This window comes from Parasteatoda tepidariorum, chromosome 8 (assembly GCF_043381705.1).
Source record: "Parasteatoda tepidariorum isolate YZ-2023 chromosome 8, CAS_Ptep_4.0, whole genome shotgun sequence".
Lineage (NCBI taxonomy): Eukaryota > Metazoa > Arthropoda > Arachnida > Araneae > Theridiidae > Parasteatoda > Parasteatoda tepidariorum.
This window is the reverse complement of record NC_092211.1, coordinates 44,733,491-44,759,461: the sequence shown is the minus strand read 5'-3', so window position 1 is coordinate 44,759,461 and position 25,971 is coordinate 44,733,491. Positions and strand designations below refer to the sequence as shown.

Below are 25,971 nucleotides of genomic sequence, written 5' to 3'. Positions count from 1 at the left end.
ATCTATGGCCTTGGTTGGAATACCACGTAATTTTGACTCTATCAGAGGAAGTGGACAGCACCTGAGTTAGTACCCTTCTTTCCATACTTCCCCCCAATTTGGTTAATCTAACCTCCATATTACGTCCGTAGCAAATTTGGGCTCAGGGGACAGAGCGTTTGCCTTCCAAAGAGGTGAACCGGGTTCGAATCCCAGTGATCGCTGGTAGATACGAATTCCGCACCAGGCTCGCACCGACAACAGTGCTGACGTAAAATATCCTCAGTGGTAGACGGCGGATCATGGGTTAGAGTACCCTTGCCATCAGGATAAACGTGGCAGTTTTTCGTCGTTTTCCTCGCAATGTAACGCAAAGGCGAGTTAGTTCCATCAAAAAGAAGTACGAAAGCAAATTTCCCCCAATACTTGATCTAGGAGTTATCTTGTCTTCCGAATTGGGTTCAAAATTACAAGGCTAAGGAATTGAACATTAGTAGTCCTAAACCCAAAAATTGGGTCGGCTGTTTAACGACGATTATGAAATAAAATATCTTGCTATATTTACATTATAAATAAAGAATAGCAACTATTCATTTCTACGTAGACCAATGTTACCTAATAGTAATTACATATAAATTATTCATTATAGACTGGTAAAGTAAAATATGGTAATTTCACAGTAACGGTAGATGAATCTCAATGGAAAGGAAAAAAGGAGATGAAACAGTTAAAATATTATACAAAGAAATAAGAGACCCTCATATAGAGAGTAAAAAATTCTGAGAACAGAATTCACTTAGAGACGTAGGGGTCACAATATGTCATCAACCGGTCACCAGACTTCATTGTACGATAAGAGGGTACAAAAAACGGAACAGTATTCGAGAAGAGCGAGACGAGCCATCTGAATATGTAAATGTAAAATCGGAAAAAAAGTTATGCAGGAGATTTTTTTTGTCAAATTTTCTTTTGTTTGATACAAGGATAGAAATTACTAAAACAGAAACGGAACACAACAGAAAGTGTACAAAAATGTAATAATTTTAAACATGCTATGTTTGTTATAATATATAATATATATTGACTATTTTAGTTTTTTCATGTTCCAATGTGTAAAAACGTGAGTCATAAAATAATCAGTTTTATTAAATCCAATCGCTATTTATAAGTGTCAATGTTTAATTCTTAATTGTCTAATTATATAATTCATTGTTTTCAGAAACTAACTCAAAGTTAATTGCTAATTTCTATGTCACAAATTAAACCAACTTTTGTGGTTTAAGACAAGTTAAAAAAAAAAATCTTTAATTGATAAATAAAGTAAGTTGTTAAAAAAAAATCTGAAAAGTTATCTGAATATGTAATTGCAAAATCGGAAAAAAAGTTATGCTGGAGATTTTTTTTCGTCAAACTTTCTTTTGCTTGATACAAGGATAGAAATTACTATCTCTCTAAAAAACAGAAATTGCACAAAAATGTAATAATTTTAAACATGTTATGTTTATTATTTTAGTTTTTTTTATGTTCCAATGTATAAAAGCGTGAGTCATAAAATAATCAGTTTTATTAAATGCGATCGCTATTTATAAGTGTGAATGTTTAATTCTTAATTGTCTATTTTATATGATTCATTGCTTTCAGAAACTAACTCAAAGCTAATTGCTATGTCATAAATTAAACCAACATTTTTATGGTTTAATACAAAGTTAAACAACAACAAAAATTTAATTGATGAATAAAGCAAGTTGTTAAAAAAAGTTTTATCTTCATCAAAGGTAACAGCCAAAGCCAAACCTAAAAAAATTAACTAATCGTTTTTCACTAACTTATGTCATATCACTAGCACAAAATACTAATATAATTAAGTTTTTTGTTAAATTTAAAAATTTCGTAACGTACTTTATGGAGTAATTAATTAGTTAGTAATTAAGATACCCATTGTTTGTTAGTTGATAAGTTTCTTATGTTGATATAAGTATGTTAATATTTAATTTAATTAAAAATCTTTATTTAAAAATTATAGGTAACAACCTTTTTAATGTATGTGTAATTCACAACCATTGTATGCACTGTTTCGTTAATATTTATGCATCTAATTTTTTCCACAAAAATTATTTAGACAAATACTTTTTTCGATAGAATTCCATGTTTTAAGAATGTATGAAAATCAGTTTTCGCACTTAAATAATCCAAAATGAATAAATAAATTATCAAAAAATTGTTATGTAACACAGAATAAATCACGAGACCCAAACACGGAAGAGAGTTACAGCAAATTGCAAAGATTTAAGAGAACATTGTGAAATCCAATTACCAGTAATTGATTATTCTTTTATGAAATCCATGCGTTACTTCCTTTTATTATTGATCCACGATTTCGCTATGCAAAAAAAAACTATTCTAAAAAAAAAAGTCACGGCAAAATTTATTTCACACTTCTTTCGAGTTAAGTGATAAATATTATTTTCTAAACAAACAGAGAGAAAAAAAAAAGAATAATTTTCAGATCGCGAATCCCGGTAATGAGAAGAAAGGGAAAATTTAGAATAAATCAAACCAAAATCAATTCGCGAACGAATGTTTCCAAGTGACCAATAATCCTCGAATGATTTATGGATCAAACAACGAGGTTAACGAAATAAAACAAACTTAATAAACTGATTTCACCCAGTTTTTTTCACTGACTGAGAAGAAAAAGGGCGAAAGTCAACTCATCGGGCCGAAGACAAGCTATTTGAATACAACAAAAAAAGAGTAATAAAATAGGTCAGCTTATTCAGAGTTTTTATTTCCCTATTATAAATACAAAGAATATAGTAAATGAAATATTCAGAGCAAGCCTGCTCATAGCAATCTTATTTGACAGTAATTAGGTAGCAATTGCATTATTTTGCATTCAAAAAAATTATATAAAGAATTGTTTGATTGATCTTCGACTTAATAATTTGTATCAAAGTATAGTTTGAATTCGGTTATGAAAATGGGACCAGAAAGATAATTTAACAAAATGATAGTTTTACAATGGCAAGATTGACAACATAACACGTGCCTGTTTCTAATTAGAAGAAAAACAAATTTTAAAAGATGCAAACACTGTGTATGCTAATTCTTATGCAAATTCGTTCAAAATATAAAATAATTAAGCGTTAAAAATAGACAGGTACATACATTATATCTTTCTAAATAATTTACATCAAAATAAAAATTACACTAGCCTTTATAAATAAAACTATTCAATATTTACGGAATTAGTTACATACCTTTTAACTATACAATAAATTAATTTTAATATAATGAATCGATTAAACAAATTGTGTTTTTCTTTTACAAATAATTAGTACCGTTTTTTTTTCTTCAAAGTAATGTTATACGATAAAAACTGAGTTTATTTAAATAATATTTATGTTAAAACGTCAAAACTAATCTTTCAAAGAAAGTTAAGAAAAAACTTGAAAAATAATTTAAATCTTCATTCCTTCATATCAACATATTAACTAAATTCAACCATTTTTTAAAAAAAACTTGTTTTAATTTTTAGTAAAATGAAATAGTATAAATATATTCTTAATAGTTAACTTAAATTATTAATAATTCACGTCATGTTAAAAGCATTCATTTTTATAAATTTATGTCTCAAACAATAAAAAAGGGTTTTATTAACAATTTTCTAAAAATTTAAGAGGCGTTAAAAAATTTGGTAAAATTAATTTTTTAAATCTTAATCTGCAAACTTTTTAATCTAAATAAAAACAATTACAATTATAAATGAAATATTTAAAATAACTTACCAATTGAAAACAAAAACATATTCGAAAAACTATGACAACATAAATGCGCATCTAAACAAATTACAGTGCAAGGAATGTGCACACAAGAAGCACGTAACACAATATTATAAAATGATTCATAAAATACGCAATCAGTTAAAAGCAATTCAATCAAAGGATATTACTATCAAAGGAAGTGGAAAGTAATCAATAAATTGTCGCCAGTAACCAAACATTTCTCAGGTGTTAAAATAATAAGTGTTCATTTTGTCGCCAATAAATCATAAGATTTCGTATATATGGATGGTCACTGACCACTAGCAGAAGCCGGATGTTACTCATAAACACTCATGTCCACTATTATGTCCATCGAACAGCTGGACTACGGGGATTTCCTAAGGGGGCAGTGACCCTTCTGCACCTGGATCTCTTACGAGAATCTTAAGAAAATATATAAATATAATGGAACATAAATAAGATTTCTATTTTGGGGAAAGGTTTTTTATTTCCTCTAGTGCAATAAAAGTTTACCTTTTAAGACATATATAATTCTTACATATTCATAACATGCTTGATTCTTGCATAGCCATAACATTTATAACATAATTATATATACTCAAAATTTCTCAAATAAAAACAAAACCATGTTTAATATTTATCTAATAGTTATTTTCAAAAGAATATAATATTTTAAGAACAAATATATATAGTAAGGCAATGTTTAAATAAAACGAAACGCTACATTAACACTATGCCATGAAGAAAAAGGGTAAAAAAAATATTTTAATGTATCATCATTACTATGAATAAGTACATAATTAAATACTCATATTAAAGAAATTAAGTGCAGTTATTTTTTTAATTAATTAAAGTTTTTTCCCTTTCTCTCATGTTCATTCCTTTTTAGTTTTGTTATTTTAGGGAATGTTAATTTCGAGGGGGAAAAAGTCATAGGAATGAGACTAGATATGTAATTTTCAGAGTTTAACATAAATGAAACAAATATAATCATGCTTAGTTCAAATAAATCTTCCTACAATCAGAAAAATTTAAAACATGTTTTAAAATCAAAAATTAAATCATCCATCAATAAGATATTAGTTTGTAGCAGATGGTTTTTTTATCATAAAATCTTAAATTTACAAAATTTCCCTTCTTTAATTTTTTCCTTTTTCAGAAGTAATTTGGGTTTTATAGGTACTGAATTCTATTCTAAAAAAAAAAAAAAAAAAATACTTAAAATCTTCTAAAGTTAACAATTTTTAAAATAGCTTATTTAACTTTTTCTGTATCTGTAAAAAAATACCTAAAAAAACCTTTTCATCCGCGATCTATAAAAACGCTTATTTAAAAACGTACTTAAATTTATTTAAAAGCTGTTTTAGTTTACATTCTATAATAAAATTTGCTTCTTTTTTTTCGCAAAAAAAAAGTGAAAATTTGAAAATAATTAATATTATAGTATAAAAAAAAATCGAATTAAAAGCATAAATTAGAGCGGGGAAAAAAAGATAGAATCTTCCAGCAAATTCCAGAATCTTCTATTTTCTTCGTCAACCAGCATGCAACATGTAATCTGATTTTCTTCCTTTCCTTTGTACTTAACTTTTCTGTAAACATTCTGTGAAAGAATACCTGAAAAAACCTTTTCGTCCGCAATCTTTAAAAATACTTATTTAAAAACAAACTTAAATTTACTTAAAGCTGTTTTAGCTTACATTCTATAATAAAATTTGCTTTTTCTGAGAAAATTTAAAAATGATTAGTACTATAGTATCAAAATATAGAATTAAAAGCATTAATTAGAGCGGGAAGGAAAAAAAAGATAGAATCTTCCAGAAAATGCATTCTGAAAACATTTCCCTCGGCAAACCAGCATGCAGCATGTAATTTGATTTTCTTCCTTTCCTTTGTAACTAAAAGTCAAAATCCGATTTACTTACATTCCGTCTCCATGCAGTAGCGTGCCAGGCTTATTCGGTTACAAAGAAAACATTGCTTCCTCAGTTAAAAGTCAAAAACAAGAAAAGACCACCCCTCGCAGCTGAAAGCGCATAAACAATTGATTTCAAGTATTCCACCAGAGAAAGGGAATTTTACTGAAGTAACATACATTTCGCTTTCCTTATTGAAAGTGAGGGAAAGAGAGAGTCTGGCCAAAAAGAAAAAAAAAAGGACACAACTGCAGCAAAGACTGATGTCAAGGTCAGTCTTCTCCTGACCGGATGTTTTTTTCCAGTAACGACCCTTCCGGTTTTTAAGTGGGAAGAGAGTAAATAAAAACAAATGATCTTTTAGACCGAAGCAAGACCCACCTGGTTCCTCAAGTATAGCAGATGGTATAGTTCTGGAGTAATGATGCGGAGTCATTTGTTAGATTGTGCACCTCTTCCCCCGCACTCGAATTTAGTGCTATGGGTTGGTAGTTTGTTCCATGTAGAAGAGGGGACTCCATATCGAATATTATGCAGAAATTATATAAGTTTATAGCTACACTTACGACGCGGTTAGGTCTTGAATCAGAGTGCGTAGCCAAATTATTCAACAAAAAATAAGCACTTTTCAAGCACTAAAATAATATTTTTAATCACTTAGAAAAAACACAATTCGGTAGAATTGGTAAGTTTTTGACAATTAACGGTTTTATCTGGTTTTAACAGTCATGTCAAAAAATTTAAAAAAAACTTTCGGCATTGTTTTTGACAATTGTCAAAATTTTTGAATTATGTAAATCGAATGGCGTTTTCTTACACTACGGACTGACGATACGCTGAAATAGATTGGGGTTGAATTAATTGTGAAAACGTTGAATAGAACAATGTGAACGTCTTTCTGCATAATTCGTAGCGAAAATCAACATGGTAAAGGAAAAATCTCAATATGGAAAAGGAAAATTAAGCACTTTTTAAAAACACCCAATGAAAAAAGCACCTTTAAGGGCTTTTAAAAAACGAAAATCAAAAATTTGCACCTTTAAGCACTTTTTAAAAACGCTACGCACCCTGTTGAATGTTTCAAAGTAATTCAAAACGCTTATTTTAAGTTTTTTTTTCTGGCGAAAGGTGTTTTTAAACCTTAGTGATATATTAATGCACTCTTGGAACGTTGAACCATGAACCATCTTGAGTTTTTACAAATTCGTTGCTATCTGCATAAAGCGTTAAATCGAACCATGTTTTTGTCTGACAATAAATTTAACCATGATATCACGTAATCAAGTTTAAGATGCATGTTAATAAATGAATTTATCACCAAATTTAGGTTGCACTAAATTTGAACGATATTTATGCATCAACGAATTCCAAAGTTTCTACGAATGTATTTTCGAGGCTTTTTGAAACCATAAATTGTAACTACAAATTTAATTTATTTATTGATTTTATGGAGCATAAATAATTTATCTATCTGTAATACAAGCTTGACTGACTAAAAAAAATTCTGCTAATTCTGAGAGAAATGCCAGTTTAAGAGCAGGTTTAAGCGGATTTCACAAAAGAATATTCAACAATTGTTATATTTTGTGAAATTTGGATCACAGCTTGAATTGGCCAAAACCATAAAAAAGAATTTTTTTTAGTATACTGACTGTTTTACGGCAGGTTTAAGCAGATTGCAAAATACAACTGTTAGATTCTCTTTTTTTTTATTTATTTTTTTTTTATTTTATGTTATCTTGTTGAATGCTGCAGACCCACTAAACAATTGACGTTTTGCGTTTAAGAGCAAGACGGTTAAGAGTACTATATTTCATTTCCCGAGAGCTCTGTGAAAACTACACATTAATATACATTAACATACACATACACATTAATTTACAAGTTTGCTATTTTAAACAAACATATAAAGTTGATAACAAAGTAGGGTAGATTTCGCAAAAATACAGTTGTATCTTCTGACTTAATTGTATAATTTATGTGAAAACCACCACTAAGTTTAGTTAACTTTTCCTTAACATACACTTATAAAATTATGAATTTGATTCTAGGCTATTTATTAAAAGATTTTTCTCTACAAAAAAACAAAAAAAAACAAAAAAAAAACAAACAAACAAAAAACATTATTGAAAATAATAAGGAAATTTTTAGAATAATGTAATTCAAATAATAATAGCACTACTCAATGTATGTAGATAACAGTTAGTGATCTACTTAGTCTCAGAATATAGTTTTGAGGTTTCTTTTTCCTTTCAAACTTTCCCTTTATGCACTATTACTGCCGCTCTCACTTGATTAGTCTAGTGTTATTTTTAACAAACAATTGCGGTTTTCTACCAAATAGAGCCGACGATTCTTCAAGTGATAGTTACAGTTAAGGTTAACGGACTATTGTTGTTCAACGAAGCGAGGATAACAGTGAAATTGCTCTAATTAGTTAGAAAGCAAGAGAATGAAACGGATTGAAAGTATTCTATAAAAAAAATAGGAATAGTTAAGATATTTTTGAGGAAGATCGATATTTTTTTAGATAAGGTGCATAATTCTATAAAAAAAATAAATAAAAATAATAACTGATAGCGAGATATTAAACTAAATTCCTTGTAATGATAATTAAAATGTAATTAACTTGACACAAAAACGAGGATAATAATAATAAACTATAATTTTTTCTAAGCTACAACACTTTTCGTATAGTGATAATATACACATCTAAAACATATTTCAATACCCATTGGTATTACTTATACATTCAAAATATTATTATACATTGTTGGAAGTTTTAGAGCTTATTAAATTATCATAACAATCAAAATTGCCATGTTGAATCACATTATCATGAATATTAAAACCCTTTTTAACTTGATTATATAATATGGTTCAACTCTAACAGAAATAGAGTTCAACTTAAAAAATTTTTAAGGTTTCAGACTAATTACACGATCAGTAAAGCGTTACTTTAAACAAGGCTCAAGGTACCAAAAATAAGAGCTCAACACTGAATCGATTTTTTTAGAGCTCACCATCTCTATATGATGTATATGTTGTAGGCTAATTGAAAAATTCGTCGCTTTGCAAACTGCCGACCTCACTTGGCAATGTGTCACCAGGGCTCAATGCAATAAGCATAACAAATGGTGTAAGAAGTTTGCAAAAGGCAAAATTTTATAATTAGCCTATAGAAGTACGAACTTAACAAGATTGCAATTTAATAATCATAGTATTATTGATATACTATAATAGCTTTAATCAGTACAGTATTTTGATAGAATACAATCTGTAACCTTTACACAGTGACCCTTTAAACACGTGACACAAAAGTGATGAATAATGACCTACAATTTTCCCAAGACATAGCACCTTCTGTTATTCAGCCTAGTATATTACGCCAGACACCCAACACCTTTAAATGGTTATTTTTAGTATCAAATAAATGAAATGAAGAAGCAAAAAGAAATACAAGTCATACCCGAGTGCAAAAGCCCCAGTTGAGAAGGGGGGAATTACAAAAAATATCCCGTTTTATTTTTAAAAATCGGTTGCAATATGATCAATTCCTAAAGCTATACCCATAATACCCTTCGTTTCACGGTTAAGGTTATATCCGGTTTCCAAATGTCTCCTCAACACCCCCCGGAAATGACGTCTGCTGAAGCTGGGGAAGGAGACGTTTGCAGGGAGAGCAACAGGTGACGATCTGCTTCCAGAGGGTGGGTGGACCCTGTGCCTCTGGTACACTGACCTTCAGCTCGGTATGGTACGGTTAGAAAAGATTACAGTGAACTCTCACTTATGCACCGGTGTAAGGGGCCAAGAGAAAAAGGCGCATAAGTGAAAGAGGCGCATAAATGAAAATCTTCAAAATTCTAAAACGCAACGTAAATTGCAGTGACAATATGAATAAATATGTTTCTAAAGATTTAATGTTACTATTTATACTGTTTTGGTATTTACTATAATTATACAAAGAAAAAATTTAACATACCTTAAGACAATTTATTTTCTTACAAAATAATCTTAATACATGTTTGTATTTGTTTTTGCCGACGTTATTCAAAAACAGTTTTTTCCAGTTCATATAAATGGGATAAGGGGGAGTTTCAGAAGCAAAATTAAATTGTAAATAGTCAGGAATAGTGTCTAAAGCTTTCAATACTGCTGTGTGATTTGGAGGAACTTGATCATCTCGTCAGTATCATCCACCACGTTCTCATCATTCACAAGTTTTAATTAGATATAAATGAACAGTTCTTCACAAAAAATTTAAGTTTTATGGGAGGGTTGAAACATCACATGATAAATTTCTAAGAAAAGTACTTGACGTCATAATATGCTGCACAATAAGTTGTTCAAGTATTTCCCTCACTAAACAGATCACCTCCTTTTATGTACTCATAATGTCCATCTGACTGCAAATAAGTGATCGCGGTCTCTTTCATCTTTCGTATTCCAGGTGTCTTCTTTTTCTCGAAAACAGCATGGGAGTAAAACTAACCTCTGGACAAGAGGAATGGTCATTTTCTAAAAGATGAATGAGCTTTCATTGTTGTTGGTGTAACAGATAAGACACCCTATTCAAAATTTTACAAAGAATGCCTTTCCAGAAACAGCAAAAATGAAAAGGTCACAGGGGGAAGCGAATTCAATAGGATCTAACAACATATATTTCTTTTTATCTGTAACAAGGATTGCTCATTTGCTTCATTTTTAATTTAAAACATTTTTTTTTAAAGAAAAAGTATTTAAAGGATTAAAAAATCAAAATACTAGCCTAAAACTTTGGCGCATAAGTGAAAAATTTATTTTTAGAGCGACGCATAAACGAAGGATGTTTATCATTATTTTCCTATCTAATGTACTGGGACCTATAAAAATCGTCGTATAAATGAAAAAGATGCATAAAAGAGGTGGTGCATAAGTGAGAGATCACTGTATGTGTGGGGTGATAGCGAAGAGGGAGTAGTACGTGATTCTCGAAGTTCATCGCCTCTCAATTATAATGAATAAATCATATGAACAAATGTTAAGAGTAGGGTACTACGAGTATAATTTAAGAACAAAAACAAGACAGACTGAATTTTTAAAAACACAGTAATTTCTTATAATTAAAGAAGAAAAATTGTAATAAAAAGAATTTAAAAATGCATATTAAGTTTGTTAGGAGGAACGCGTGTAGATGACACTTAGTACAAACTAATTTAAAAATATACAGATTGCGTAGTGACGTTATCGAATAAAATTAAGGAGTCTCCAAAAATAAAGTAGTTCGCACATATGTTCAAAAGGGAAGATAAAACGAATCTAAAATATAGCATCTATGTAGAATCATATCAGTAAGTCAAAAAAAATCTTTTTTTTTAGATATAATCATTTTATGAAATTTCGCAAGGACAAAATATTACATTTAAAGTAACAATAATCTATCATAACTATAGTTAGTTACGGTACAGTTTGTTGACGTTAGTTCCGTCTAACTACCCTTGTCCAGAATCCCTTACAATTTGTCATCCACACCATGAACATAATTCAAAAGACCTTTGACAATAACACAGCATTTTTTCATTCAGTTCTTTATTACCATTGTTATTATTACATTTATTCTCTATATTGGACTACAATATAGCTCAATTTTGTTGTAACCTCAATAAGCTGCTAAAGGGAACCATATCATCATATTTCTTAAACGTTTTACAGGATAATATGATTCTAGTTGAATTGAAACAAGGTTCTATTTAACTCCTTATTAAAGTTGCAGCATATTTGCACTCTATTATGAATACCTATATTATAGTTGAATGTTGAAACGTTTTTTCTGAGAATGAACAATTTCTAAAACGTCTTGTTAAGACAAACTATAAGTTTCTGTTGAAGAAAAAAAGAACTCATACAAAGCAAACTTTAAATCCAAAACTTAAGAAAATTTAAAATTTGTAGCATTTTTTTAAAAAAAAATAATAAATGAAAGTTTTAAAAATTAAATAAAAGAATGGTACGTCTAGTAGATGAAATTTGTTTCTAGCACATTCTGTGATTAACAAGGTGATATAAAAGCTTTTAGAATAACGACAAAATTTCGAGACAAATATTCAAGGAAGTACGCGATTTTGTTAAATTTTAAATGCATGTTTTGTTTATATAATAACAAGCATAATTTGTTTATATAATAACAAAAAGTACACCACCACGGATCTATTATTGTTTTAATAGACCAATTTTGAACGTTAGTTAAATTTTTAAATATCACCTAGATAACTCTAGCATTATGAAACGACCATTGCAATACGAGAAAGTATAAATCATGTTATATTCTTATTTCTTGTTTAATTGTTGGCGATTTTATCAGGGAACTTATAATAATAATTTCTATTGATTTGATCTGCTAATCAAAACATATCTTTATGCAACGAATGCCTAAAAATTATATATTTTATTATTATCATTCTATTATTAAATGTCTTGACTTCTTAAAACATTAACTGGTTAAACTGACCAGTAAAAAAATGAATAATTACAAATAAGTTTTCGTAATTTACGCATTCTCGTACACTATTTTGGCGACTTGGTTGGCGGTAAAAAATGACAAATGACGGCAACTTCAATAAAAAAAAATGTCTAGGCAACCATGAATCTGAAGTTCAAAATCACTCTTAGAAAACTAAAAATAACCTCAGCCATGGTTCTCTTTCCAAAAAGATGTAAGAAAGAAAAACGAGGAGTAAGGGAGGGGGGTAGTATCTACTTAGGAACAAGTAAGAGGGGGTCGTACGACCAACTAAAGAACTAAAATCTTTCAAATTTTGTTGTTCTCTTAGTCTGAAAATCACCTGTGATTTCCCGCTGGCTTTTGTGTCATCATATTCGAAGTTTTTATTTAGCCAATAGCGTCAAAAGGAAACTACTGTCCAAAACTATGACCTACACGACAGTTATTTGAATGGGGGCTTTTTATGTATGAATTTTGGGGGGATTTCGTGATTTTGGCGTAAAAATAGCTTGAGAAAAATTTCAAAAAGTTGTCATTATTATGGTTATACATATTTTCCCCGGGAAATGTACCATGTGAGAAAATTTTCTGTCATTGGTTTTCATTGTGTAAGGATTACGATGTTAACAAATGAAGTGTGTAACAATGTGTAAAGTAGTTCTTAAAGTCATTCACGTCTGGTAATAATTTCAAAGTCAATGATCTCATTTACAAACTGTCAAGCAGTTCTAGTAGCTCTATTGAACATGTTAGCTTTTTTCCTTAACATTTAGTACTGAATTTATTTTTAAAGCAGTAGAACAAAATTAATTAATATATCAGACTAATTTAAAACTGTAAAAAAATCCTACAAGAGCTAATCAAAATGAACTTAATAAGTAGTTTTCATTAAAACAAATAATCTCATTTTAATGAATTAAAGTATGATACAAATCAGTTGCATTTAAATCACGAAAATTGAATTAACAGATTAAGAACAGGGGCATCAGACTTGACTGAGTCGAATCAATCGATTTAAATTAACAGATTCGATACATTGATTTGAGCAAAGATTTAATTCTAACTCTAAAAAAAATTTCAAAGGTTTAAAAAAAAAAATTCTAACAAGAAAAAAATTAAACTTAAAGTAATAAACATTTATTTCATAATAATAACCTAGGCTAAATTTTTCTTTTCTTTTACAGTAAAAAAAATTTATAATACGCAATAATAATAAAATTCTATCAAGCAAGCTTTTTTAAGTAAGCTATATACACTTTTTTAAAACTTCATTTGAAAATATTTGAAAAGTACAAGCAGTTTCAGTTTTAGGGAATATTTTAATGTCAGTCGAATGAGTGAAACTGAATTGTGAATTACTAATTTAATACTTTATTTTTACAGTCATGAATTCAAATTAAACAATTGACTTACCGTAAGAAATGCTCATAGAAGAAACAATGAAATATGGTCTCCAAATGAAGTTACTTTGATGTAACATAATGAAGAAATCTAGGAACAAATCCTGAAAACAAAAGGTACAAGTTAGAATAAGAGTTTTAACATACAAATAAATACGACTACACAGAAATTTTTACAAAGTTAATTTTTTATTTACTTTGATACAAAATAACGCTTGCAAATAGTTTAGTTATAGTGCTTGCATACTTCTCAGCTAAATGCAAAAATTTTGGTAGAGTTAAAAAGAAAAAAAATTTTTTTTTTTTGAAAAATGCTATAAGTCCGTTAAGATTTAGATTTATAGCATTAAAACAAAGTAAACAAAACAATAATTCTGGTAATAAAACCCAAAATATATGGTATTTAAATCATTCATTTGGTAATTTTTCCATTAATATTTTAACGGATTACCGGAAGTTCTGGTTTTCAAAATTATAGTTCCTATTAGCCCACATTTAGTAAAAAATACAAAACCAGAAAATAAATTTAACGGAATAAATTGGGGGTTTTTTGTGCCTGTGCCATGTTCAAATATATCAGGATAAAATTACCAATTTTTTCCACATTTGATCACACAATATATACCAACCATATTTTTATGCTAATTTTACTGAAATTACCCATAGAACTAGAAACACAAAATAATATATAAATAGGCAAAGAAACACTTTATTTGTCAAGAAAATAGGTACGAACAACACAACAAGACTTAGCAATCTTATTTATTTTATGAATCATGCGCCTCAAAGTAGTAAAGATAACTTAGGTACACACTTATAAATGAAGATGAAAGGAAACATATATTATCACTTCAGTTGTTCACTGAAATTGCTCATTTCATGTCATTTTAAAAGTTAGGTTTCACATAAGTTAACAAATTATTTATTGCTTTTATAAGAAATCTATTAAATATAGTCATCTCATAATTAGAACGATAGAAACTTAAAAGCCAAGCACTAATTTAAACGATTTCAATATTTAAGCTAAGAATTAACCAACTTAGTTAAGAAGTAAATAAATACTACAAGTATTTTTGCTACTATTATTTTTAGAGTATTTTAAGAGCATCGATTCTTTTACTTCACAAGAAGAAAAAAATGAAAATATCAATTGTTCTATAATTTGTTCAAACTCGAACATCGAACCTTTCAAAAGTACGCTGAAAAAAAGTAGAATCAAAACTACCGGACTAGGGTAAAATTTACCATGCTTCTGTCTCAATGGGAACACCAAAAAAGCTCGGTAGTTTTTACCGAAGCTCGTTGGTAAATAATTTAGATAAAATCAAAAATAAAATGTGTTTCTATAATCTGTAATAAAATATGGTAAATGAGGCAAAATTTGGTATTTTAATCACAGCACCTTAGAACATGGCATAAAAACAAATTATTCGGTTAAATTTACTTTTGAGTTTTCTATTTTTTACTAAATGTGTGTTAATAAGAATTATTGAAAACCGTTTTTTTTTTTCACTTAAATTTATTAACCTTTTCATGCTTGAGCACGCTAAAAATAGAACAACATAATAAATCATAAAAAAATTAAAAAGAAATAAATTTTCTGAACCTTAAGGAAACACAATTGCGTAATTGACTCAATAGAGTAAGACCATTTCCACAATATCAAGCTTCAACAGCAGTACCAAAATAAAACTTGCTCTTGCTTTGAAATTGAAAGCGTTTTTTTTCCCTTTTCTATAATAGGAAATAATGAACTCTTTTTTATTAATATTACATAGTGATATAAAAAATTATACGGACAACAAAACGTATGGAAAAAGCCACACAACAAGGTAAGTTGATTTATGTTTATCATATAAAAAAAATAGTAAATAAAAAAAAAATACATCTAAAAGAAAACTTGTAGATCTTGTTAGGGAAGCCAAATAAGAAAGGTTCGTGAACGAATGATCAACGATAGGTAGGACAATGACTTCAAAAATAGCAGGAATTCATCAGCAGCATCTCAAAGAATTCCAGCTTTCAACTCAGTTGATCCCTAAGCGATTGAATTGGATCAAAATATTTCAAATGTCAGTTTTTCTGTGGGATATTTTTGTTAAAACAAACAAGGAGTGTTTTTTTTTTACATCTTTTAAATCTTTAGATTTATAAAGATTTTCTTTTACAGCTTCAAATAAATTCTGAAAATTCTTATTATGGCATTCGTTGAATCAAAAGACGGAGAAAAAAAATATATTTATTTGTTCAGAATAAAAAAAAAAAGGAGTAGTTACATTTTCTAATTATGTTTTTTCATTTTATTTATTTATTATTTTTTAGTTTTTAAACAGAAATAGAATAATAAGTTAGTTAAAAAGAAGAAGAAAAAATATTTATTTGTTCAGAATAAAAAAAAAGGAATAGTTACATTTTCTAATTATGTTTTTTCATTTTATTTATTTATTATTTTTTAGTTTTTAAACAGAAGTAGAATAGCAAGTTAGTTAAAATGAAGAAGAAAAAAAATAATAATTATTTGTTCAGAATAAAAAAAAAAGGAATAGTTAAATTTTCCAATTATGTTTTTTCATTTTATTTATTTATTATTTTTTAGTTTTTAAACAGAAATAGAATAGTAAGTTAGTTAAAACGAAGAAGAAAAAATAATTATTTGTTTAGAATTTAAAAAAAGGAATAGTTAAATTTTCTAATTATGTTTTTTTATTTTATTTATTTATTATTTTTTAGTTTTTTAACAGAAATAGAATAGCAAGTTAGTTAAAACGAAGAAGAAAAAAAATAATAATTATTTGTTCAGAATAAAAAAAAGGAATAGATAAATTTTCCAATTATGTTTTTTCATTTTATTTATTTATTATTTTTCAGTTTTTAAACAGAAATAGAATAGTAAGTTAGTTAAAATAAGAGCACTAAACTGCAATTGTAGCATCCAATTTAGAATATATTTATCATTATGAAAACAAATATTATATAATATTTATTTGACATAAAAAATGAAAGTGAATGGAAAAATAGTTGATATAAAAAACTTACAATCAAATAATTAAAAAATATTAAACAATTTGTATAATAATAATATACTAATTAACTTTGTATTAAATATTAATTATTAATTGAATATATATTTGCAACTGAATTTTTTTTTAATTCTTTATATAACTGGATTAATTTATTTATAGCTGAATAACAGTATCATTTGCAATAAAGAAGAATCATATTTATCAGTTAAGTATAAATCAATTAAATATAATTAAAATAACAAAATAAAAATAAATGATTAAAACTTTAATATATTTTATGTACACGTTTTAACTAACTTTTTTTACTAACACACAAATTTGCATCGAACATTGTAAAACTCTTTTTACCGCATTGTTACTTTCAATGCCGTGAAACTTCGGAACTAATGTAACGGTTTATGCAAATGACTACCGCAGTTTCACAAAATATAGAAGCCGTCTGTTTTAACACTGACCTAAACTCAATTTATGATAAATTCTAAGCTATTTCAATGTTTCAATTTTAACCATTTTAAATCATTTTACTCTCCTTCAGTAAACTCATTCAAATTTAAAACGAAACGGATCAAAATCAATTCATCAAAATTAAAACGAAGTACTTTAAATACGAAACTATCATACTTATTTGTAATTAGTATTTGTTTTAAATATTAATACAATAGTGTATCGTTTTATTTATCATCTTTATAATGTTGTATCAAATTTTTAATCTTATTTTAGGTTCTCACAAATGTTTAAACAATGTGATATGTTTTACGAACAAATATTTTTTCATTGAATAAAAATTAACTAAAAAAATGTATGCATATGGTAATAGTTTTTCCAGATGTAGAACCCTGTAGGTACAATAGGGTCTTGTCGTCTATTTAAGTTTGCTGCAACCTTTAATATAGTGCTAAGATGAACCATATCCTCATACACTGAGAAAAAAAAGTATGGCTAAAATAAACAGAATAATGTAAAATTAACCGTGTTTCTGGCTTTATAGGGACATTAAAAACTCGGTAATTTTTACCGAAGCACTTACGTAAAATTAAAAATAAAATATTGTTTAATATAATGCAATAAAATTTGCTAAATATGGTAAGACTTGGCATACATGGTAAGTCCTTTAATAAATGTGTGGTAATGAGAACTATAATTTTGAAAATCAGAGTTTCCGTTAAACCGTAACTATATGAAAGAAAATATTACAGAATGAATGATTTAAATATTGTATATTTTAATTTTGTTAACCAAAATTATTGTTTTTTCACCAGAAAAGTCATTAGTATACGGTAATTTTACCAGAATTGTTCTCTCCGTGTATTTTTAAATTTGATTATACTATAAGATTGGCTAAACTTGCTCAACATTTAAATTTTATTTAAAGATAGGAAAAAAACGAACCATACGATTTTACACGTTACAATACATAGATAATGTAATAGCAACGTTGAACCAATTTTTATAAGAGTATATTGTTTATAAGTAACTTATCACTTAAAAAAAGATTCAATCTAAAAATGGACCTTTCAGAAAATTCTTTCAGAAAACTGAATTGATGACAACTTCATTTCCTAATTTCATGAAAAGAAGGATTTTTGTGTTTTATCACTATAATAGAATTTTACTTTTTACACTTTCACAAAAATAAGTACTTGGCAGATAGATCCTGATTCGACGGTACTTGAACAATACGCTTGAAGAACATAAACACTATGTTTTGAACAGATTTCCTACAAATTCACAAAAACTGGGCCTGACTAAAAAACGTATATAATTGACGTTTTTTTTAATGATTTTTCACAAAAGTACGAAAACAATGCCCTTTTTTTTGCAAATTCGCAAAACTATGAGTAGAGCTGTGGTGCGTCTGGGGATAGAGCACTTGCCTCCCAATGAGATTAGCCGGGTTCCAATCACAGCGGCGACTGGTTGATACGAATTCTGCACTTGGCTCGCACCGACCACATCGCTGACGTAAAATATCCTCAATTTTAGACGGATCATGGGTAAAAGTCCCCTTGCCATCAAGCTAACCGTGGAAGACTTTGGCGGTTTTCCTCTTTATGCAACGCAAAGGCGAGGTTTCTTCAAAAAGTACTCCACGAAGGCACATTTGCCCAAATACTTGATCTAGGAGTTCCCTTGTCTTCTGGATTGGGTTCAAAATTACAAGGCTACGGAGTTGGGCATAGGTAGTCGTAAACTCAAAATTGGGTCGGCTGTTCAACGACGGTTATGAAATGAAATAAAATTATGAGTAGCTTTTTCACAATTCCACAACATGGGCGTCTTATTTATTTTAGAACTTAGCAACTTGTGTTTTCGGATGTATCCTTATTCGTTGGGAATCAAGTCAAGATTTTTTTTTAAAAGACGGGAAATAAATAAAAAACAGTAAAAAAAGGCAAATGCTTAAGAACTAAAATAGCATCATTATTTATTTTTTTTTCCTTTAAATTCGTTTGGGGTTATCGACATAGAAAATAAAAAAATACAATACTTTTATATATATCCCCAAATAACAAGCATTGCAAAGTAAAGAAAAAAACGTATGTCTGAGCTGATTTTTGCGAATTCCTAAGTCGGAAGTTTATTTGCTGTAAGAGGAAATTGAACAGGAAGCCGCCTTAAAAGAATAATTTCCACAATTGAAAAAGAAGACACCAAAGAGTTGTTCTTTCAACTCAGCGCAATGGATAAAATTGTTTGGAAATTAAAAATAAAAGTTAACTGTATTCTGATAAAGAAAAACGTTAACTAATATAAGAATAGATGTTTTATTGTAATAATAAGATTTCTATCTAAGATAAAATATTATAATAAGGTTTTTCTAAAAGATGCGATATTACTTCTTTTTTAACTTACTAATGGATAAAAATGTTTCGAAATTTATGAGGAAGACTAATAGTACACTCTTATAAATAATTTGATTAATTATAACAATATTATTATATAATAGGATATTATTATAAGATTATTAAAAGATATAATTCAAGTAATACCATAAAGAAATATATTTCTATACATTTTTAATTTCTTCTAACAAATGTTTCGAGAAATAATAACACCAAATTTTACGGAGAAATTAGTTGGAACACACTAGAAAAAAAAAATTCCGGTTCAAAATACGGTATAAAGTACCGGTACTTTGGGTGCAGCATTCGTAAAATCAATTTTGACCTTAAAATATTATACCTTAATTTTTACAGTAATATTTATTAAATTAAACTGACTCAGTGACTTTACGTTAATTATTACTAAAAAAATTACGGTACATCAGATTTTTTGCTCCGTAGCATGTTCCGACAAAAATGGATTTTACAGTATAAAATATTTTGATCCAAATCTTTTTATAGAGTACTGAAGATTGATATTCTACTTTTCCAACATTGAACTTAAAACATAAATTTATAAATGGAACAGCAAAAATATATTTCCACTAAACAGTAAATTTTCCGAAAAACTTATGTATACAGAAAATATTCAGATTTAAAAAATGACATTAAGATAAATATACGCCTTATTTTTAACTAAGTTCAGAGTTAAATAAATAACTCAAATAAGTATTTCCTAAAGTGCTTATTAATAAAATAAATAAGAAGTGTGGAGATAAATACAAAGGATAAGAAAAAAAATATTTAATTGATTGTCTTTTTTTTCTTCATTTTCTTATTTTTTATTTTTCACTCTAAAAAATTACGCCTGACCGGAAATTTAAATTGGAAAAATAGACCGTTTACCAACTGGCACCCAAGTGCCACGCACCTCCAAAGGGAAAACAGGGTATAAAAATAATAAAATTGCAAGCTAAAGGTATGTAAATGCGTTGTAGGTGTGGGCCCATCTTTTTCTGTGACCTAAAAAAATCTTTTTAGGTAGGCCATTGAGCCTTACGTCACGTGCCAGCTGACTTCCAAAGTCAATATTTCTTACCAGATTGGAAAGAGGGGGTGGAAGGGAAGCGGTATGGATTGAAATAAAGTAAGAAGACCAGGACTATTGTATCTGAAAAGTAGATGCGGTTGTTACCCTTGCAAGAAGTAGAAAATGAGACTGTACTTCCTAAGAAAACCAAGAAAGTGGTACATTTTAAGACCTTTGCAGATATTGAAACATATGCTGAACCCATATCTATCAAGAGTAATTTCTTTTTAAAGAGAGTTGAGGGGAGAGATTCCAGCTGTAGAAATATATTATCACTTTTCTGAGGAGCACCAAATACCGAGTTCAATTTTTATACGGAATATACTAAGTTTAAGCATTCATATAACTTTAGACAAAGAGAAACCATTGAAAAACTGATTTTTAAGCAAGCACGTACAAATTATATTAAAAAGAAACTATTGCAACTCAGTTTAGAGCATTTGAAAACAAATTTCAGGAAGAAAATTATTTAAAACCAGAGCTTAAAGCATTTATGTGCAGGTTATTCATAAATAGATCAAATACGGTGAAAATAAATAATTTTGGTTAAATTGCCGTACTGTAAGGTAATAGTAAATCTGGTTATAAAAAAAGCATAACACTGGCAATAAAAAATTTAAATATATAGTATTATATCTTTCGTTTGGTAATTTTCCGTTCATATAGTAACCCGTAATACTTTGTACTGGTTTACCCGTAATACTGGTTTCCAAAATTATAGTTTTTATTATTACACATTCAGTGAAAAATACATAAAACTGAAAAGTAAATTTAACCGAATAAATGGTTTTTATCCCATGGTCTAAAATATCATGATAAATGACATAATCCCGGTACTTTTACCGTAATTTGATCTAGATATATATTTAGGTTGTGAGTTCATTACAAGACTACAAAAGGTATTTTTGAAAAAAAGAAAACCCGGAATTTAGAATCATTGAAAGAACGAAGAGCCAAATACAATCAATTCACAGGTGGTTGTTAAAAAAAGGTTCTTCCTCCCTGCTTTTAACTTCGAGGAAAAAGATGATAAAATCAGGCGCCTCAAGAACACTACTCAGTGAGCAACGTCACCAACCACTTGGCAAGAAGTTCCGGTGATCAGAATCCTCCAAGACGATAGAAAGAAAAAAAAATTAAAATTCTCGCCAAGCAAAAAGATGCGGCGGTATGAATATATCAGAAAGAAACAAACATTTAGGAGTAGCGCTTGAAACGACTTTAGTTGCAAACTCAGTAAATCAGTATTTAATTCTAAAAACTAGTAAGTTACTGTCTCTTTATTAAAATAAATAGTCTACCGTAAATATTCAAATATTAAACATTAAGTAAAATACTGTTTAAGTTAATAGTCGATTTCCTTTAACTAGTGCCAAGTTACTGGCTATCTAATTTCTCCAAGACCACACCGTTAGAAAATTCATTACCAAATTACGGTATAAAGTACTGGCACTTTGCATGCATTATCTGTAAATCAATTTTACTGAAAATTCCATTTTTACCATGAAATATAATACTGTAATATTTACGGATTTATTTATATTATTATTTTTACAATAATAGTTATATTTTAACCATTATCTTTTCTATAAGCTTTAAAAAAAATCCCGGATCAAATTACGGTTTAAAGTACCGGCACTTTGGGTGCATCATCCGTAAAATCCATTTTACCGTAAAATATTATACTGTAATCTTTAGATTAATATTTATTTAGTTCGAGTGATTCAGTGATTTTACGGTAATTATTACTGTAAAAATTAAGATATATAAGATTTTTTATTCCGTATAATATTCGGGTAATAGTGAATTTTACGGTATAAAAAAAAGTCAGGTAGTATTTTGCCGCTTCAGTATCTTGAAACTGCTTATTTAAAATCAATAACTATATTACTTATCCTTTAAATTATAATTTTTTAATTGATATGGCAGTAGGTAGAATTATCAAAAAACTGACAACGATGTATACAGAAGCCACCAAATCGATCGCAAAGGAAAACTTAGTTTAGCATACACAATATTGATTACATAGAATAAAAAGAACGCAGGGAAGTTAATTTTACAAAATTAACAATCACTTTGTTATTAGTAAGCAAAAGCTGTTTAAGTCTTTTATTACTGAGTCCTCGCCTGACAGCAGTTGATTAATTATCTAAACGTAAGAAGGCTTTTAAATCTAAAAGTATTCATAACTGCTACAGTTAATTAATATTTAACATACACTTTGTTTACATAATCATATACGATAAGTGAAAGTTAAGGTAGGCAAGACAGCTAGCCGTAGGGAAGTTGACATTAAAATGAGGCCGTAATTTTGCAACTAGCTTCCGAAATGGGTCACGTGATGAAAGAAGTTCGTCTTTCGCTTCCTACGTACATGAAGTGAAATGAAACAATTTAGAGCTTAAGAGATAGGGGCACGTTACAGTGATATAGTTATTTGTTCTAAATTTTCATAACCTTGTTACTATGTTTGCATAACTTTTGCTTTTTAATGACATTTTGGTATCGTGGAGGCATGCGGTTTCCATAAAGTGACAAACGGCATATTCAAATGAATATAAAAATAATGACTAAATAAATAAATGAGTACTAATAACGAGTTGCCTAAAAAAATATCATAAAAGAAAAGGCATTTGTATTGCATTCGATGATTTTTACAAATAGTATTTTTATTTTAACAATATATGAAATAAAATAAAATGCATAAAATAAATAAAATGATTTTTGATTGTTATGACATTGATTTTATAATTTCTACCAAGTGATAAACAACATATTCAAATAAATATTTAAAAAAAAATAGCTAAATAAACGAATGAATAATAGTTAACAAATCGCCTTATTATTACAAATAAGATTTTTATTTTAACAAATATATAAAATAAAATAAAATGCATAAAATAAATAAAATGATTATATTTATTATATTTATATAAATTTGATTTGACATTGATTGTATTATTTCCACCAAGTGACAAACAACATATTCAAATAAATATAAAAATAATAGCTAAATTAACGAATGAATAATAATAAAAATCGCCTTATTTTTACAAATAAGATTTTTATTTTAACAATATATAAAATAAAATAAAATGCATAAAATAAATAAATTATTATTTGAATGTTATGATACTAATTATAGGATTATTTCCACAAAATGACAAACAACATATTCAAATAAACAGAAAAATAATAGCTAAATAAACGAATGAATAATAATAAAGAATCGCCTAAATATGTCATAAAAGCAAAGACATTTGAATTATACTCGATGATGTTTATTTATGATTATGTATAAAATAAAATAAAATAAAATGTATAAAATAAGTAAAATGATTTATTTGATATTACAGTTTAATTACATAAAATAATTATATTAACGTTCTCATTTTAATTTCTAGAATATGTGGTTTACAAAAAAAAAAATTAAATAAATAAATATTGACAAAAATTCTTCGACGAGAAAAAACATTTATTAAGGTAGGGAAATTGTTAGCATGAATGCCGGAAAGAAAAAGTGTTAACATGAAGAATTGAAAAATTATCAAAGTAAAGAGTTTAATACAGCTAAAGTAGAATTATTAATATGGTTTTACTTCAGCAATGCAATTACGACAGGTTAAATTATCGTCATTGTTTGGTTTAAACGCCATTTTGATATATCGTAGTTACGGGATTATTATAATATCTATCATTTAAATAATAATTAATCTAAAAATAAATGAATAATATCAATTTTCGTAAGAAGAAAATATAATAGGTAGACTACAAGTATTTGAATTATTATAGAATAAATTTAAATTAAGGTTAATAATAGAAATTGAATTATTTTTAATAAAAGTATAATTCGATATGAAGATGTAAAAAAAATCTGCAACAATATCACAATGTTGAAAAAAAATATGCAACAGACCATATAAAAAATAAGTCTTAAATGCTTTTTCTATGTATTAAAGCCATCTTTCAGCACAAAAAAATTTACAAAAAAAAAAGTGATTAAAAACTTTTGTATAACGACAAAATTTTTTTTATTCAACCAGAAAGAATAGAATAACGGAAAAAAAAACTAACAACGTAAACATGTTTAAAGTTAGTTAAAAGATTCTATAACATTAAAATATTAACAATAAAAATGACAAAAAAGTTTTTCTAAAATGAAGTCTTAAGATGGATTAAGAGTATTAAATTTAATTAAAAGAGCAAGCCGTTAATAGGATAAACTACTTGAATTAGCAGAAAACCTTTTAAATAAGACGATGTCATTAGTTAAGAAATTTATAAAAGATATTCTTTTAGATTATTTACGGTTGCAAATGCCAGTGAAGGAAGCAGAAATATATCAAAAGTTATCATTAATTTTTTTTTAAATAAATGTGTCTTATAAAAATCATCATTAAATTATAGTTCAGAATTTCTATAAAAATACCAGATCCATAGCTTTGATTGCTATACTTACACGTTTAAACACCAGAAATTCGAGTATACAAATTTAGAAACACGTACAGTGAATGATTTTTAACACATGATTTATTTGTCTCAAATAGATATATATCTATGTCACCAAAAATGAAATTTTCTTATGGAATGGTATACAAATTATTTCTCTTCAAAATAAACTAAATATACAAAATACTCCGAATTCGTTATTCGATTTTGAGTTCATAGTAAGTACTTAGCCAGTATACAATTTCACATAATAAAAGTAATATATAGCTTGTTGGATCAAACTTGTAACATGATTATATAATATTTATAACGTGTAATATATAATATAATATTTATTATACAATATTTATTTACGTGTACAAAGATAAAAAAAAAGGGGGGGGGGCTGGGAAAAGTCAATTACTGAAATGTATTTTAAAATTGGAATAATACATCAATTAAGGTAGGTATCTTAATTGAAAATAAAAATCATCCTAACAAATCGTTTCCTAAAAAAGTTAACCAACGGAGGGTAATCCCAGTTTGTGAAATAATAGAAAATATCTTTATGATTTATATGAATTCTTGAAAAGAAAAAAAAAACAGTCTTGTTTTTTGTTGAAAAAATCGTAAAAATCAGTGATCTCGTCAGCAAATTTTTGTGAAAGAGTCACTTTCGTGAAATAGTGTAAATCAACTCATATCTTTGTGAACTAAAGTCCCGTTTTGTGAAAAAGAGCAAGAAAACCATGTCTTTTAAGGAGTTTCAGTTTCAAAATTATGAATTAATTTTTAAAAGTAAAAGTTCGAAGGGAACGTTTTCGCAATCAAATATATTGAGAAGGGTCCGTTTAAACCACAAAAATTTTTGTGAAGGGTTTGTCAACACATCTACATTTCTCCCAAAATAACCCAGGTTAAGTTCAACTTAAACCCGAATTTCAGCAAATAGCAGAACATACATATTTTATATAACAATTGCGAAAAATAAACCCTTTACATAATTTCTTAAATAATCATTTTAACTATAATTGAACTATATAA

At 27.7% G+C, this 25,971-nt stretch overlaps 1 protein-coding gene across 6 annotated transcripts in view; it reads right to left on the bottom strand.

The window, feature by feature from the left end:
* Positions 1-25,971, bottom strand: part of LOC107437715 (solute carrier organic anion transporter family member 74D) — a 258,380-nt gene that overhangs the window by 60,181 nt on the left and 172,228 nt on the right. For 5 of the 6 annotated variants that reach the window (XM_071184715.1, XM_071184716.1, XM_071184718.1 and 2 more), the window contains one exon: positions 13,578-13,668. The gene's annotated coding sequence lies outside the window, so the exon portion shown is untranslated. Of the gene's footprint in view, positions 1-5,689; positions 5,883-13,577; positions 13,669-25,971 lie in introns of those variants that run through there. The other variant, XM_071184719.1, reaches the window with a different exon arrangement.